Here is a 14,873-nt window from a genome sequence, read left to right on the forward strand (position 1 = left end):
ACAGTAGACACTCACAGTTCAAAATATACCCCAGTAGCTGCAGTGTGTGACCTAACAGAGTGTATGCTTCATGTTTGCTTAGTATTCATCTGTAAGCATTTATATAGGGCTGGCACTAGGTTTCCAGGGGGCAAACCGCTCCCCCAGGGGCCCTCTCCTACCTCTAGAAACTTGCAGTAGGGTTTACTTTGGTGGATGGGCTGGCAGAGAGGAGATATGGTGAGCAACTGTCTTGCCCCACAAAGGCTATGGGCACAGAGGTAATTTTGGATATTGGCAGTGGGTTCATCTGGAGGCCCCTGACTGTCAGCAGCTACCCAACAATGCCAACTGTTCATGCTGGCCCTGGCTTTCTTATATGCATTTGTCAGATGGCAAAAAGCACACCACCCCTTCTAAGAAAGTCTGAGGCAAGAGCTGAACCTGGAAAAATGACAACTCCAGTGTCTCATGTCGTCAACGTTTGATTACAGTCCTGCCCCCTCCAGCCAAAGGCAAAAATAGGAACAGCTGGTTTACCAGGAATTGGTAACAGCAAAGTAAGGATTGTCCTGGTAAGTAGGAGCATAATGTGTGGCTACCAGTTACACTGTAGCTCTGTCACTGCTCTCTTTCTGAAACAAAGCATTGCCCACCAGCACCTGAGAGGCTCTTTCAGGGTACCTAGAATGTCTGGCAAATTTGCCAGTAGCTGGCCTTTTGGTAGATTGACTTTCAATATCTGGGGGACCATGTTACCAAAAACAGATGCATGTAACCTCTTCCATCATGCACTTGTCTGTGTGTCTCAATGTACGTCCCCCTAGGTTCTGCTTCTGATTAGGATCCAGGTCTCTTTTCATTTGTTACATAACGATACAGCTCCCCTTGTGAAAAAAAGACACGTTTGCTGAAATGTGACCTCTTTAAGTTGGTTTTTATGCATCAAAGCTACTTGACATTTGCCAAAACAAATTTGAGTCCCTTTGGAGGGATTTTTTATGACAAAAACACCATTGATCTGACAGCTGGCTCTCTAGGGAAGAGATAGTGTAGCTGGCAGTAAAGACTTAATGCTTCTAAAGTCCTCTTTTACTAGTAGTCCCAAGGCATAATGTCTAGGCCTGGGCAAAAGATTGGAAGGAAAAAAAGAAGGAAAAAATGAAGCCCAGGCTGGCACAGTGGCAGCTGGGAGTTTGACAGTGTTATGAAGAACTGCAACTGTTGATCAGTGAATTGTTACACTGTTGATGACAGCCTTGCAAATTAATTCTGAAATTAACTGAGGGGACTCAAAGAGGTCCCACTGTTTATCTGAAGGAAGGAGGGCAATGTAAAAATTACCAATGAAGCAGAAATGGAAATGGTTCTGTAGTTTTTCACAGCGGAGCAGCTGGCCAAGTGTTGGGGACGCGGGTGCCTCTGGAAACTGGTGTTCGCAGAAGGAAAAAGGACGACAGCGGGTGGGCAAGGAAAGAAAATGGCTGTATTGATGCTACAGACTGAAAAGAGTAACAGTCATTCCCTCACCGCCCTGGGGATTATGAGAAGAAGCAAGAGACTGGTATCGGGTGGAGGTGTTTGAAAATGTTATTTACTTTACTCAGAAGTAAGCCCATTGTGTTCAGTAAGACTCAGGCCGCAATCCTAACCAACTTTCCAGCACCAGCATGAGGGCAATGCAACTCCGAGGTAAGGGAACAAAGATTGCCTTACTTTGAGGAGTCCTCCGTGACTGCCCCCCAACTGCAGGATGCAGCACATTCCCCACTGGCACAGCTATGCCAGTGCTGGAAAGTTGGTTAGGATTGCGTCCTTAGGCTGTCATCCTATGTAATCCTATCTAATCTAATCTAACTCACTGGAAACAAGCACCTCTAGTAACAGGGAACTCTTGGTATCTTCACCAAACTACAATTCCACACAGTCTCTGTGGGCAATGCTGAGGTTCTTATACCACGTGAAACAAAGCAATATACATTTGTAGAGTGGAAAAGGCACGGTTGGTGAGTTGGAAGATGGAACTTTTGTTGGCCAGGATTTCCCTCTTAGGGTGGGAGTGGAACTTTCAAAGATGGGGAACCTGTCACACATCAGGCTGAGGGCCAGCCCAGGACTGTTGCCTCTGACCAGGAGCATCACTCTAGGGTCTCAGCCTTCCCAGACCTGTTAACCAATAACCTTTCTTGGAGAATCTGGGGGCTGAACCTATGACTGTCTGTGTCCACTCCTCTTTCAAACTTGACTGCAGCCTCAGTCTGTGAGCACCAGTTACCACTGCTGTACCATTTTTTCTCCTCTTCGTACTTCAATCTTTTATCAGACCCTAGATCAGTGGCGTCACAACGGGCATGCGGCCAGTGAGAACCGCACCAGATGATACCCTCAGATCAGGGTGTTATCACCTGAGCCTCTGTTTGGCAATCTTTGGCCATTGCAGGCCCAGGGCCTTGCCCTCTCACCTGCAATTGTGTTTTCACCACTTGCTGGTGAGAACATAAAGCAACTGGGTCTGGAGCGAGTTGAAGATCACAAAACGGAGGTGGTCTGGAGGCAGGCTTTTCTCAATGCAATAGCCCAGAAGATTGGGGGCAACACGATTACATCATTATGTCGCACTTGAACTTATAGAATACGGAATTGTTTAAGTTAAGCATAGCACTGGTTAAAACCCACCTTCGGGATATGTCAGCCCTAGATTAGCACTGTCATAATGCAGTGGTTCATCCCTAGCATGTATGCACTGCTGAAACAGAGATGCCTGCGTTGGCTCGGTCATGTTGTGAGAATGGATGATGGCCGCATCCCAAAGGATCTCCTCTATGGAGAACTCGTGCAAGGAAAGCACCCTACAGGTAGACCACAGCTGCGATACAAGGATATCTGCAAGAGGGATCTGAAGGCCTTAGGAGTAGACCTCAACAAGTGGGAAACCCTGGCCTCTGAGCGGCCCGCTTGGAGGCATGCTGTGCAGCATGGCCTTTCCCAGTTTGAAGAGACACTTGGCCAACAGTCTGAGGCTAAGAGGCAAAGAAGGAGGCCCATAGCCAGGGAGACAGACCAGGGACAGACTGCACTTGCTCCCAGTGTGGAAGGGATTGTCACTCCCAAATTGGCCTTTTCAGCCACACTAGACGCTGTTCCAGAACCACCTTTCAGAGCGCGATACCATAGTCTTTCGAGACCGAAGGTTGTCAACAATAATAATAAATGCAGTGGTTAACACAATGAGCCAGAGAACCAGGGATTTGCCAGAGCCACAGTGCCGAGACTCAATTCAAGTCCCGAATCTTCACCCCCTTGACTCGAGTCACCCCATGAATCATAACGGTGGCTGTCGTGACTCATCCAAAGCCATTTTTTGAGTCATTTGACTTGAATCCAAGTCTTTCAAGAAACAAGTGGAGTTGCAGAAGTGCAGAAAAGAAGCAAGCACACACACAGAGTCACAAGCATGCACACACAAGCGAGTCACAAGCACACACAAAAGTGAGTCTTGACTCAAGTCTTTTCATTTTAAGGGTAAAACACCCAAGGCCCAAGTCAGTGCCCAAGTTTTTGACACGTATGACTCATGTCTGTACAAGTCATCTGAATCTTAGCACATCCCTGTGGAGAACCCCCTGATCCAACTCCTACCTAGGCTGTGAACTTGTGGGGAAGACTTAAGCAAGCTATGGTATTCTCAGCCCTCCAAATTGCCATGGGGAGGTGACAATGCTGACATAAGTTATAGGTTATTTTCAGGGTTACTGGAATGACGTATGAGAATATTGCTGAATAGTCAAAAGGTTATTTCAAGAGTCCTTTGTTAAAGTATAGCAGGGTCAGACAGGGTCTGTCAAAGAAGTTCAACACACTCCCCCACTGGCTGCTGTGTCTATTATTAAAACAAAAGCACTCTATGAACAGATTTGTTTGTGTGTTTTTTAAAGTTTTGATCTTGTTTCTATTTTGAAAATGGTTTATTGACTTCTGATACATTCAAATGATATTTTTCTTCCCTTAAATTCACCTATATAGCAGTACAAAACAGTCTCCTAAGAAAACGAGAATAGTCTTGCTGGGAAATTTTAAAGATCTTTCAGCTTCTAGAAACTTACAAGCAGGGCATGAGGGTACGAGGGTATTTGCGTCCTAGTCAATTGTGTCCTGGTCATTGGCATCCCTAGACATTTGCGCATGTTCTCCCCCCACCATCCTGATCATTTGCATCTGATTTTAGAAATGGGCTATGTCAGAATGCCAGGTGCAAGGGAGGGCACCAGGATGCAGGTCTCTCGTTGTCTTGTGTGCTCCCTGGGGCGTTTGGTGGGCCACTGTGAGATACAGGAAGTTGGACTAGATGGGCCTATGGCCTGATCCAGTGGGGCTGTTCTTATGTTCTTATCCCACTATGACTGGGCAACAAACTACAACTGGGCAACAAACCACATGTTATATATATCCTAAGCCTCTTATCCCAGCCCTAACCCCAATCCTACCTTTGTGTTTTAATAATAAAAAGTACATCTAATATAAATATAGAGTCAGTTCTCTATGTATGAATTTGCTATCTGTGAATTCCCTTATCTGCAAGGGCAGAATTGCCACCTACTTTTTGTTTTCTGTGACTGTTCTTGTTATCTGCGAATACTATGTTGGTGAGTGCAGATAGGGGAATGGGCTTGATGCAGCTACAAGCACACAAGACAGGAAAATACTCCTCGTTTTTTAAGATTGTTGTCTGGATTGGGTCCAGTTGTATAGATTTTGATTTTCCTGCATCAAAAGGGGATAAGTATTGGCCTGTGGAGAATTGTTGGACATATTTGTGTCCGTTTCCAGACTTACCGGACCATCTTGGGCACTCTCTCTGGAACTGTAGCTGAACCTTTATAATCCTGGTGATGATGAGAGGTCCCTGGAAGGATACCTGAGGGCTGCTTTGGTGCTGGGGCAAGCTAAGGGAAGGAGCCAAGAGACAGGAAGAGTAGGATAACAGGTGAAGTAACTTCATCCCCACTGCGGAACTCTAATGCTCCTTGTTAGGCCAGCAACCTTCAGTGAGACAAGGGATACTGAAAATGGAGAAATTGCCATCGCCACAATCTTCAACACATCAAGGGATATCCAGCACTGAGGAGAAAGCATCAGATGTTGAAGATGTTGAGTCATCGTTATCACCCAGCCCTGTAGACTTCAAAGTTCATAAAGTTCATAGATTGTATGGTGAAGAGAGTCCTGTGGAACCTAGCTCAGTTTTTCCCATAGGCTCAATGATTCAGTATCTGCTAATTCAGTATCCACTAGATTTCCCAGGAACCTAGCCATGGCAGATAACAAGAACTGACTGTACATATATTGGGACACAAATGTCTGGGAAGCAAAAAGAAAGGATGCAAATGGCTGATACTGGAACATAGTTGACCAGGACATAGTTGCCCATGTTGCAGTGGTCCTGGCATGAGGCTTGACTTTCCCCTGTTATTTTTCCCCAGTATCTGGCATATTGCCTCTAAACATGGAGGGTCCATGTTTATATGGCTAATGGATTTTGCAGAATATGCTAAATATGTCAAGAGGGCCTTGCTGGGCTAGAGCTAAGGTCCACCTGCCCAGCTGCCTGGTTCCCACAGCAGCCAACCAGGTGCTTCCAGGAAGTCAATAAGTAGGGCGTGACTGCAGTATAGCTGGTGTAGCATTGTGACCGAGGGCCCAATCCTATCCCATTTTCCAGTGCCTGTGCAGCTGTGCCAATGGGGTGTGCACTATGTTCTGTGGTGGTGGGGGGCAGTCACAGAGGCCCCCTCAAGGTATGGGAACATTTGTTCCCTTACCTCGGGGCTGCACTGCAGCTGCACCAGTGCTGGAAAGTTGGATAGGATTGGGCCCTTAGGCACTGCACTGTGATTCAAGATTTCCCTAGTTCGTATCTCACCTCTGGCCGTAGTCATGCTATTCTTTTTCTGCCTCAGCTGCAATGTGGGGACAGTAATACCTGTTTCCTTTCAGGTTTGTAGTAAGACTTGCAAGAATTTAATACACATGAAGTGCTTTACACACTTGGGAAAGTCCTACGTATCAACAGCCTTCCTCTAGTCTTTTCACCCAACAACAGGAATTGGGGCAGACTGCCTCTGAATCTGGGGACCTCAGAACCAAGTGTTCTGCCCTCTTTGAAAAAAAATCTTATCTTCTCCCTTGAACTTTGCAAAAAACACACATATTTTGCTTCTTCTCCGTGCGTCGAATGCGTTGTACTGAAAGGTGTAGCACACAATGCTTCTGTAGTAGCCATTAGCATATGCTTTTCCCAGGGTCTGTGTACTTATTCTAAGCATGTGCTTTTTTACAATGCAGAACACAAGAGACTTGTTTTGTAAGATTAATGAAGGTCACCAATATTCTCCAAAGGATTCTGATAATTAAGGCTTTGTTTATCAAAAACAAGTTATATTAAGAGCAAAAAAGATTCATGGTAATTATTCATAATCTTAACAATTCAAGTGTAGCCACCTCATTTGTGCATTTAATTCTTCTTGTTAATGTTTTGCATAAATCTGCATAATTACTTGAGTTGCCTGTTGTAATTTTGACAGCTACTCCGTTCATGTGCACTAAAGTATATCAAAAGCTTGAGGTGCTGAATATTTATAATTTTACGTATGTTCTTGGAATAATATTTTTTCAACAATTTTTTTTAATACAAAATTGACATGGTATACATGAAGCAATTGCCAAACACAGATTTCTACTATAGAGAGCTCTTGATGAGAAAACAAGTCGGGCTTGCTAAGATACAGTCCCAGTTTTTTCAGTTGTTTGATTGAAAAATGCAAAAATTAAGCACATGATGTCTTTGTTTGGACTCCCTTAGGTGTATCCCTTTAGCCTTGATAAACTTTCCTTGAGTGGGTATGTATATATTTGCTTACATTTGTTTGGAACTCAGATCAGCCAATCATCACTCCCCATCATGTCGTATATACAATGAAAAACCAACATGCTCAGGCATGACTATCCCTGAACTGATTGCAGATTGGCTATATGAAATTCTCATTTTCATAGACAGCACACAACAGAACACCTGCAGTAGCAAAGGAGACTATGCCCTGTTGTGGGCTTCTCAGAGGCATCTGGTCGGCCACTGTGGGAAGTAGACTATTGGACCTGATGGGTCTTCCAGATGCTAATTTTTGAAAGAATACAGTAAAGCTTCTGGGTACTCCTACATGTTTAGCTGGCTGTGTTTGTGTTCATTTTTAATTTTGAAATAGGCACTGATTCTCAAGAATGTAACCCCTGCATAGAATTAGAGGCTATATTTTTTTCTTCCACCATTGAACCAGAGACGGGCATTCAACTTGAAATGACTCAATTAGATTTGCACAAAAATGCTGCTTTTGACGACATGAGTTGACTCTAGTTGTGGATGTCACTGACCCTGACTTGACTTGCACCTCAGTGCCAGTGACTTGGAAAAGTGTGTGTGTGTGCGTGTGTGTGTTCTTGTTCACTTTTTTGACCTTGTGGGCAATCCAGAAGCTGGCCTTCAGACCAATGACAGCATCAGACATGGTGGGAAGAGGGTAGGTGGTTCCAGAAGGTGGGGGCTGGGGGTTGAGCTTAAGGAGGACGGCTTAAGTTTGTTTATTTTGGCTCAAGGACTTGACCTGTTTCTCGAAAAGACCTGATTTGAAATGATCCAAAATTTTCAGCAAGTCGAATTGGACGTTGCACGCTGTGACTCGCAAGTTGAGTTGACTCGCCTCAGGTAACATGACTCATGACTCAGGCTCAGTGACTGGAGCACATCCCTGCATTGACCCTAAGTCATGACAAACCACCAGCATGTTAGCCAGTTGTACAAAATGTGAGTGGTTTGACCATACAGGTCACTTTCAAATTACTTGTATCCTGAAATTTCCCTAGACAAATGGATGAAGTAGAAAGTATAAGCCAGCCCCAAACATTTAGTTATGATCTTCTTTTGCTCTCTAATTCATTATTATGAGCCGGAAAACCACACAATTCATTCAGTTACAAGAAATGAAGTGACATGGGCAGCCCCTTCCTACAGAAATCCCACCCCCGCTGATGCAGCCACGCCAACAGAATGCACACTGCAGCCGTGGGGCAGGGCACTTGGAAGGGTCTCCTTAGGTTAAGTGAACTTGTGTTCACTGACCCTGAGAAAAGCTTCCACTGCCACCATGGGACTCTTGGATCTACACCTGCTATTTAGCAGGCATAGGTCTGAGGCATGTAATGGCAGTCTTGTTGTAAACATTAGATAGCTTTGTTGTAAGCATAAGAAGAGCCATGCCGGATAATATCATGGGTCCATCTAGTCCATCATCCTACTTTGTGGCCAACTAGATGCCTCTGGAAACCAACATGAAAGGCTTGAAAACAATAGCAACCCAATTCTGTTATCCCCCCTTCCCCCAGTCACTTGCCAGAGCCATTGATTGCTGACATTGGGCCCAGGGCAAGATGCCTGAGTGGGCCCCCCTTCCTAAATTTTCTGAAAAACCTGAAGTTACTACATTTTTAAAACAAGTTTTTAATTGGCAGTTTTAGGATAGGTAGAGATTGAGAAACCCAAATTCATTCTGTAATAAATTTGTTTTGTACTGTATAGTTTGTTTTGTTGGAGCCTGGGCCCCCTGGGTGCCCAGGCCCTGGGGACCTGCCCCCTGCCCACCTCTTCTTAGGCCTGCAGACTGCCTCTGGAGATGGAGGTTCCACTTAGGTGAAATGGCTAAGACCTACTGATGTAGCTCTTCACTGAATTTGTCCAGTGACTAGTCGATTTTTAAAGCCTTCAAAAGCAGGGGTCCTCCTGCTGTGAGCCACTTGTTCTGTAGCGGGGGGGGGGCACTGCAAACCAGAGGGCTCCAATTTGGAGCCAACTGGGTGGAAGAGCCCAACCCAGGACCCACCAAGCATCAGGTTGCAACCCACAACTTGAGAATCCCTACTCTAAAGGTATGGAGCATCACTGTCTTTGGAGGCAGCAAATTCCCTACCTATTGTGTGAAGAATTGTTTGATTCGAATTTATTGCCAGCTAGATTCATTGGATTACTCTACTCTAAAAAGGCAGAGCAAGCATTATTTGGGGGGACATAAAGGCACTGTGTTTCTGGCTGCCCTGTTGCATGACACCTGTAGTGGGACTGGCCAGACACTGAACATATGCACAGAAGCTGATGAAATTTGTAGAAACTCTTACCTCCAGAAACTGCCCCGGGCTTTGGAAGATGTGCCTCTGCAATACATGTACAGCGTGGAACAGGTTCTCCATTTCAAAAAACAAGGCAGAAAATTTTCAACCTGTTTTAGGTGATGAGAATACTGGATAGAAGACAAGCAAAATGTACTTCAAGTTGCTTTCAGATTAACTGAACAGTTTCACCAAGAGTAGGTGGCTAAGCTTTCATGCACCTGTAATGGAGTCTGGTCAGCCTAAATAGTGACTGTACATGTCTAGAATCTCATGTTATATTCCAAGCTGGGCAAAAATTCTGAAGGGAATTCTGGGGGGTGATCAATTTGTGATACAGCTGAGTATTCTGAGCCGGACAAATTCATTTTCTAGCATAATTGTGTAATTCTGAATATTAGCATTATTATTTGTAGCACCATTCAGAATAAGGAATTGATCACTCTCAAAGGGTATTTTTGTGAATAAAATGGGGGAGTGGGTCCCCACGTATGCCACCCTGATTTCTGTGTCGTGGGAGTAAAATAAATACATATATGATAGTTTAAAAAAAGCAATTGCATTAAGGCCAAAGTCTGGTCTGACTTTTGGGCATATGGCTTCCACAAACCTGAGTTGGGGGGGGGGGGACTAGGTTTCTTCTCCTACCAGATATTATCCTAAAGTATAACATAAATGGAGGAGGATGAGAGTGGGCTATTACAATGCAAAATATATTAGGAGTTTATTTAACAGTAAAAGGATTTTGAAAAGGCACCAATATCTTTCACTCTAATGAGCACTCAAACATAAGTGGGGGAAAAAAAAGTAAAAGGTTGCTGGAAGAAAGGGGGCTGTACACACAGTGTGTGTTCTGCATCATGGCAGGGGGCGGGGGGGTGAGTGAATTTAAATAAAAAATCAAGGCAAAAGGCATCAACTCTGCAGCTATATGCATTAATTAAAAGAAGTTTGTTAAACTAAATTTGAAAAAAACTTCTTTAATTGTGTTTACCCAAAAGCCTTTTCTTCCTAATTTAAATAGCATAAACATCTGGACTAAAGCAATATTAGAATCATGGCAGTAGTCAAGCAAATCTTGTGGAAAATAATGAAATTAGATCCCTGGTGTTGTGACAAAGACGGGGCAGGATACATCAGTTCGATGTTAATAAAATTTCCATGAATGACTGAATACAATTAAGAAATTGTCAGTTGCGGCAATGAACTTTTGTAGCTTGTAGATGTTTGCATCATTTGATTATGCTGGCAATTTAAAATTGTTTGTTAGTGTCTGTGTTGGGATATTAATTATGACCTTTATTACAGCCCACAATTAAACCAGTCATACAGCAATGAGCTGCCTGCCGTAGTGACGGCAAAAAAGAGTTGAACTGTTCAAAACAGAGGGGTCTTGCCAGGCGCTGACCGACCCTGATCTTCCAAACTGGAAATGATTTGAAATGATGCAGGATGTTAAATAAGTAAAGAAATCCATGAATAAACAGGCCCGACCAGGCTGAGCCAACCCTCTCCATTTAAAAGGGACTTTTATTGGCTTAGAAAAGCAACAGTGAGCTATAGTGGCTAGAGTGCAGGACAGAACACAGGAAAATCTGGGCTTGGAACCTCATTCATCACTGATGCTCACAGGGCCAGTAAGCCTTCTCAACCTACCCTTCCTCCCAGAGCTGTTGTAAGCATCACATGACTTCGCCATCCTGAGTTCCTTTGAGAAGGAACATTCCTGGAGACCTTCTGCAGTCATTGGAGACAACTCTGACTAAGATGATCTAATGATCTAATCACATGATATAATACAGTAGGGCAGTTTCATATTTCTGTGTTCTATAGTCAGAGGTACAAGAAGGGCTCTGCAGTAAATGTTACAGCCTGACATCTTGTGACAACTTCCACAGGACTCAATAGGGCTTGCTTCAGCATAAGCGTGCCCTGAATTCCAGTGCTAGGTTGCAGGTTTATCCAGTATTGGACAGGTAGTTTTGCCTTTCTCTCATTCTCTATTTGGCGCTCTGCTTCAAGTCTAAAATTGAGTGTTGGGAGAGTTAGAACAGACAAAAGAAAATATTTCTTTACTCAGCGTGTGGTTGGTCTGTGGAACTCTTTGCCACAGGATGTGGTGATGGCGACTGGCCTGGACACCTTTAAAAGGGGATTGGACAAGTTTCTGGAGGAAAAATCCATTACGGGTTACAAGCCATGATGTGTATGTGCAACCTCCTGATTTTATGAAGGGGCTATGTCAGAAGGCCAGATGCAAGGGAGGGCACCAGGATGCAGGTCTCTTGTTATCTGGTGTGCTCCCTGGGGCATTTGGTGGGCTGCTGTGAGATACAGGAAGCTGGACTAGATGGGCCTATGGCCTGATCCAGTGGGGCTGTTCTTATGTTCTTATGTTCTTCTTCTTCCCCCCCCCCTTCTCTTCTTGACCATCTCCAATCTCTCCCTTCTCTTTTCACACAGTCAACCGCAAAGCCCCACATTTTTCACTGAAAATGAAACTGAAGGTTATTTCTTGTCCATCAGCAGAAGATTAGTGTCTCTCAAGGATTCTTTCTCTTTAACTCATTACCCTGAGTGCAGAGCTTTTGGGGGGCTTTTTTGCCCCCTCAGCTTTTTTTCCCCACACCTCTGCAAACCTTTGCTGTTCAAAGAATACTTAGAAACCTCCATATTCTTTGTGGATTGTCTAGCGACATTTCTATCCACACAGGGCTGGAGATGTTATAACCATGTGGACTGAAACACCGAAGGGGGCAGAACTACCTTCCCTAAAATGTGCATTTAATGTGGCAGCCACTTTAATTGGCATCATCTATTAACTGCCAGGGTGTGATAAGTTCTTTTCCTAGAGTGACCATCACCCAGCATGGCTGCCACAGCCAACAGCCAGAGAAAGGTAATTAACTTTAACAACCAGATGCAGCAAGAGAAATGCTCTGCTGCTCCTTTCACCTGTTCCCTGGAATCTACCCCCTCCCGAAGCTGATATACTTAATCCCAGCAGTGGCTAAATGATGGCCTGTGGCTGTGGGGCAATCAAGGAGGGGGGGGACCCTCCACTCTTAGGTTCAGGTGGAGAGGCAATCGGCACATGAGCAGGCATCCTGGTGTTCATGGCCTGCCCCCACCCTGGGTAGTTTGGAATCTACTAGTAGATCTCTGGGCTTTTTGTAGTCAGTCTGAAGGGTTTCCAATTCCCAATTATTTAACACTAGCAACAACGAAAAGGGTTCCCCCTCACAAATTAGGGTGATAGAACCAATAAAGCATGGGGAGCTAAAAGGAGTACATTTGTGTGTGAAAGGATCATGAACACAGCTCTGGTACTGAAAATAAATTCTTGACTTGAGCAGGTGCTCAGGCACCCTGTTCTTTTCCACCGCTGCTACTGCCATTTTGGCTATGGTGATGAAATAGATCCCATAAGCCTGACCATCTCTTAGCTTGAATGTTACAATGATTCTTGGCTATTGCCAACAAAATTACCTCAGGCCAACTTCCTTCTTGGCCTGCATTCTGAGGGTGCTCTTGTCTGAGCACAGCGTTGGAACCTTGTGTAAAAGTTCCAAGATATTCTTCATACATTTATTGTTTCTTAAATCTACTTTTTCCTCCCTCCGGCATTATTCCAACATTCTTGGACTGCGGGTGATGGACAAGTCTTTAGTTCAAATTTCTCTGGTTCAAATCTTGCTTTGGTCACATAATCTGTGAGTGGCCTTAGAGATGTGGTCACCATCTTTCTGCTTTAGTCCACCACATACAATACAGTGATAAAACTACTGACCTACTTTTTTGGATGGTTGTGATAATTACTGGCACTAATGCTCTGGAATGCCTTCCCTATGGAGGCCCATGAAGGTCCAACCCTACCCTGCATGTCTTCTGGCACAAGATGAAAACTTGGCTCTTTGGAGAAACCAAACTGATGGGAGATTTCCCCCCCTTTCACTGTTGATGTGCTGGACCTTCTTGACTGGTGTGGTCTACTCTGATGGCTGATTGTCTTATTATAGTATTTTTGTGGTGCAGTTTTGCATAGGATTGTGCTGCGAAGCAATTTATACACTCAAAGCACTTTAGAAATCCCTGACATTACTACTACTATTACTACTACTACTACTACGACGACTACTACTACTTTTTAAAAGTTAGACCACAGCTGTGACACAAGGACATCTGCAAGAGGGATCTGAAGGCCTTAGGAGTGGACCTCAACAAGTGGGAAACCCTGGCCTCTGAGCGGCCCGCTTGGAAGCAGGCTGTGCAGCATGGCCTTTCCCAGTTTGAAGAGACACTTGGCCAACAGTCTGAGGCAAAGAGACAAAGAAGGAACGCCCATAGCCAGAGAGACAGACCAGGGACTGACCGCACTTGCTCCCAGTGTGGAAGGGATTGTCACTCCCGAATTGGCCTTTTCAGCCACACTAGACGCTGTTCCAGAACCACCTTTCAGAGCGCGTTACCATAGTCTTTCGGGACTGAAGGTTGCCAACATTGGTTGTCCAAGTAGGGATGAACAGTCTGCTGTTTCAGAGATGTCATATGTGACTGCCTGATACCACTAGAAACTCATCCGTTTCTTCAGGGGAAATGTCTCCTTCATGTTTAACAGAACTGTATGGGGTTCCAGTTCATAATAAATCAGCAGGCAAACAAAATGCATTATAAAATGTCTTCTATTATTAAGCACTTTGGTCACCCAAAAGCAGTGATTCTCACACTTTCTAGCACTGGGAACCACTTTTTAAAATGGCACTCTATCGGGACCCACCTAACTTTACGAGACTGAAAAAGTTTCACTTTACCAGTTATTCAAGCCTCTCTTTTTATCCCCTTTACTATGGTTGGGGGGTTGCCCTCTGGAGCATTTGTTGAGCTCCACATTCATTGGATTGGGACCATTCTAGTGGCCTTGCATTCCCCTTTGCCTGCTAAAAGCCGAGGCACATTTCCTACTCATGAATAAACACGCATGTGTGGCTTAGTTTTGCTTTGCATAGGGCTCAGCATAGTTTCCTTGTCAGCAGGAGGCGGGACCCTTTTCAAGAATGTGTTGGACCTGCATTCGTTGGATTGCATCGCACTCGGTCTTCCCTTCGCAGCAGACGGAGGATCTCTTGCCTACTCATGAGTAAACATGAATGTGCTGCTCCGTTTTGGTTTCCATAGGGCTCCGTGCATTTTGCTTACCAACTATCAGCTTGTCAGTTTCACAATCCACCAGAAGTTGGGTCGCGACCCACTGATGGGTCACAAACCCACAGTTTGGAAACTACTGCTTTAAAGCATTGTATAAGTTTATTATTGTTGTTTTAATTTATTGCCACTGAGCCACATGGTGATGGAATGCAAAGGAAAACAGCTTTCCTTTTAACAGGTGTGCTGGAGAGGAAGCTTTAGGGAGACGCAACTTGTCAAGCGTGAGTAATAAAAGCTGTGCCTGCTGGAATTCCCTCCTTTTCACAGTGATGAAATGAGCATTGTCCTCTTTTGCACCTTACCTGGCTTCTGATCTATGGCTCATTTGTTCAAAGGACAATGGGGGGGGGCAGGTTGTGTGTCTGTGTCCTCCAATCAACTTGCTGTTAATCTTTGATTTTATTTTTAAGAACACCTGTGCTTCATTTTCTAAACACATTGCACTGCTTCTCTGGTTATATTGGTGAGATGACCTGAGA

This window comes from Tiliqua scincoides, chromosome 1, assembly GCF_035046505.1.
Source record: "Tiliqua scincoides isolate rTilSci1 chromosome 1, rTilSci1.hap2, whole genome shotgun sequence".
Classification (NCBI taxonomy): domain Eukaryota; kingdom Metazoa; phylum Chordata; class Lepidosauria; order Squamata; family Scincidae; genus Tiliqua; species Tiliqua scincoides.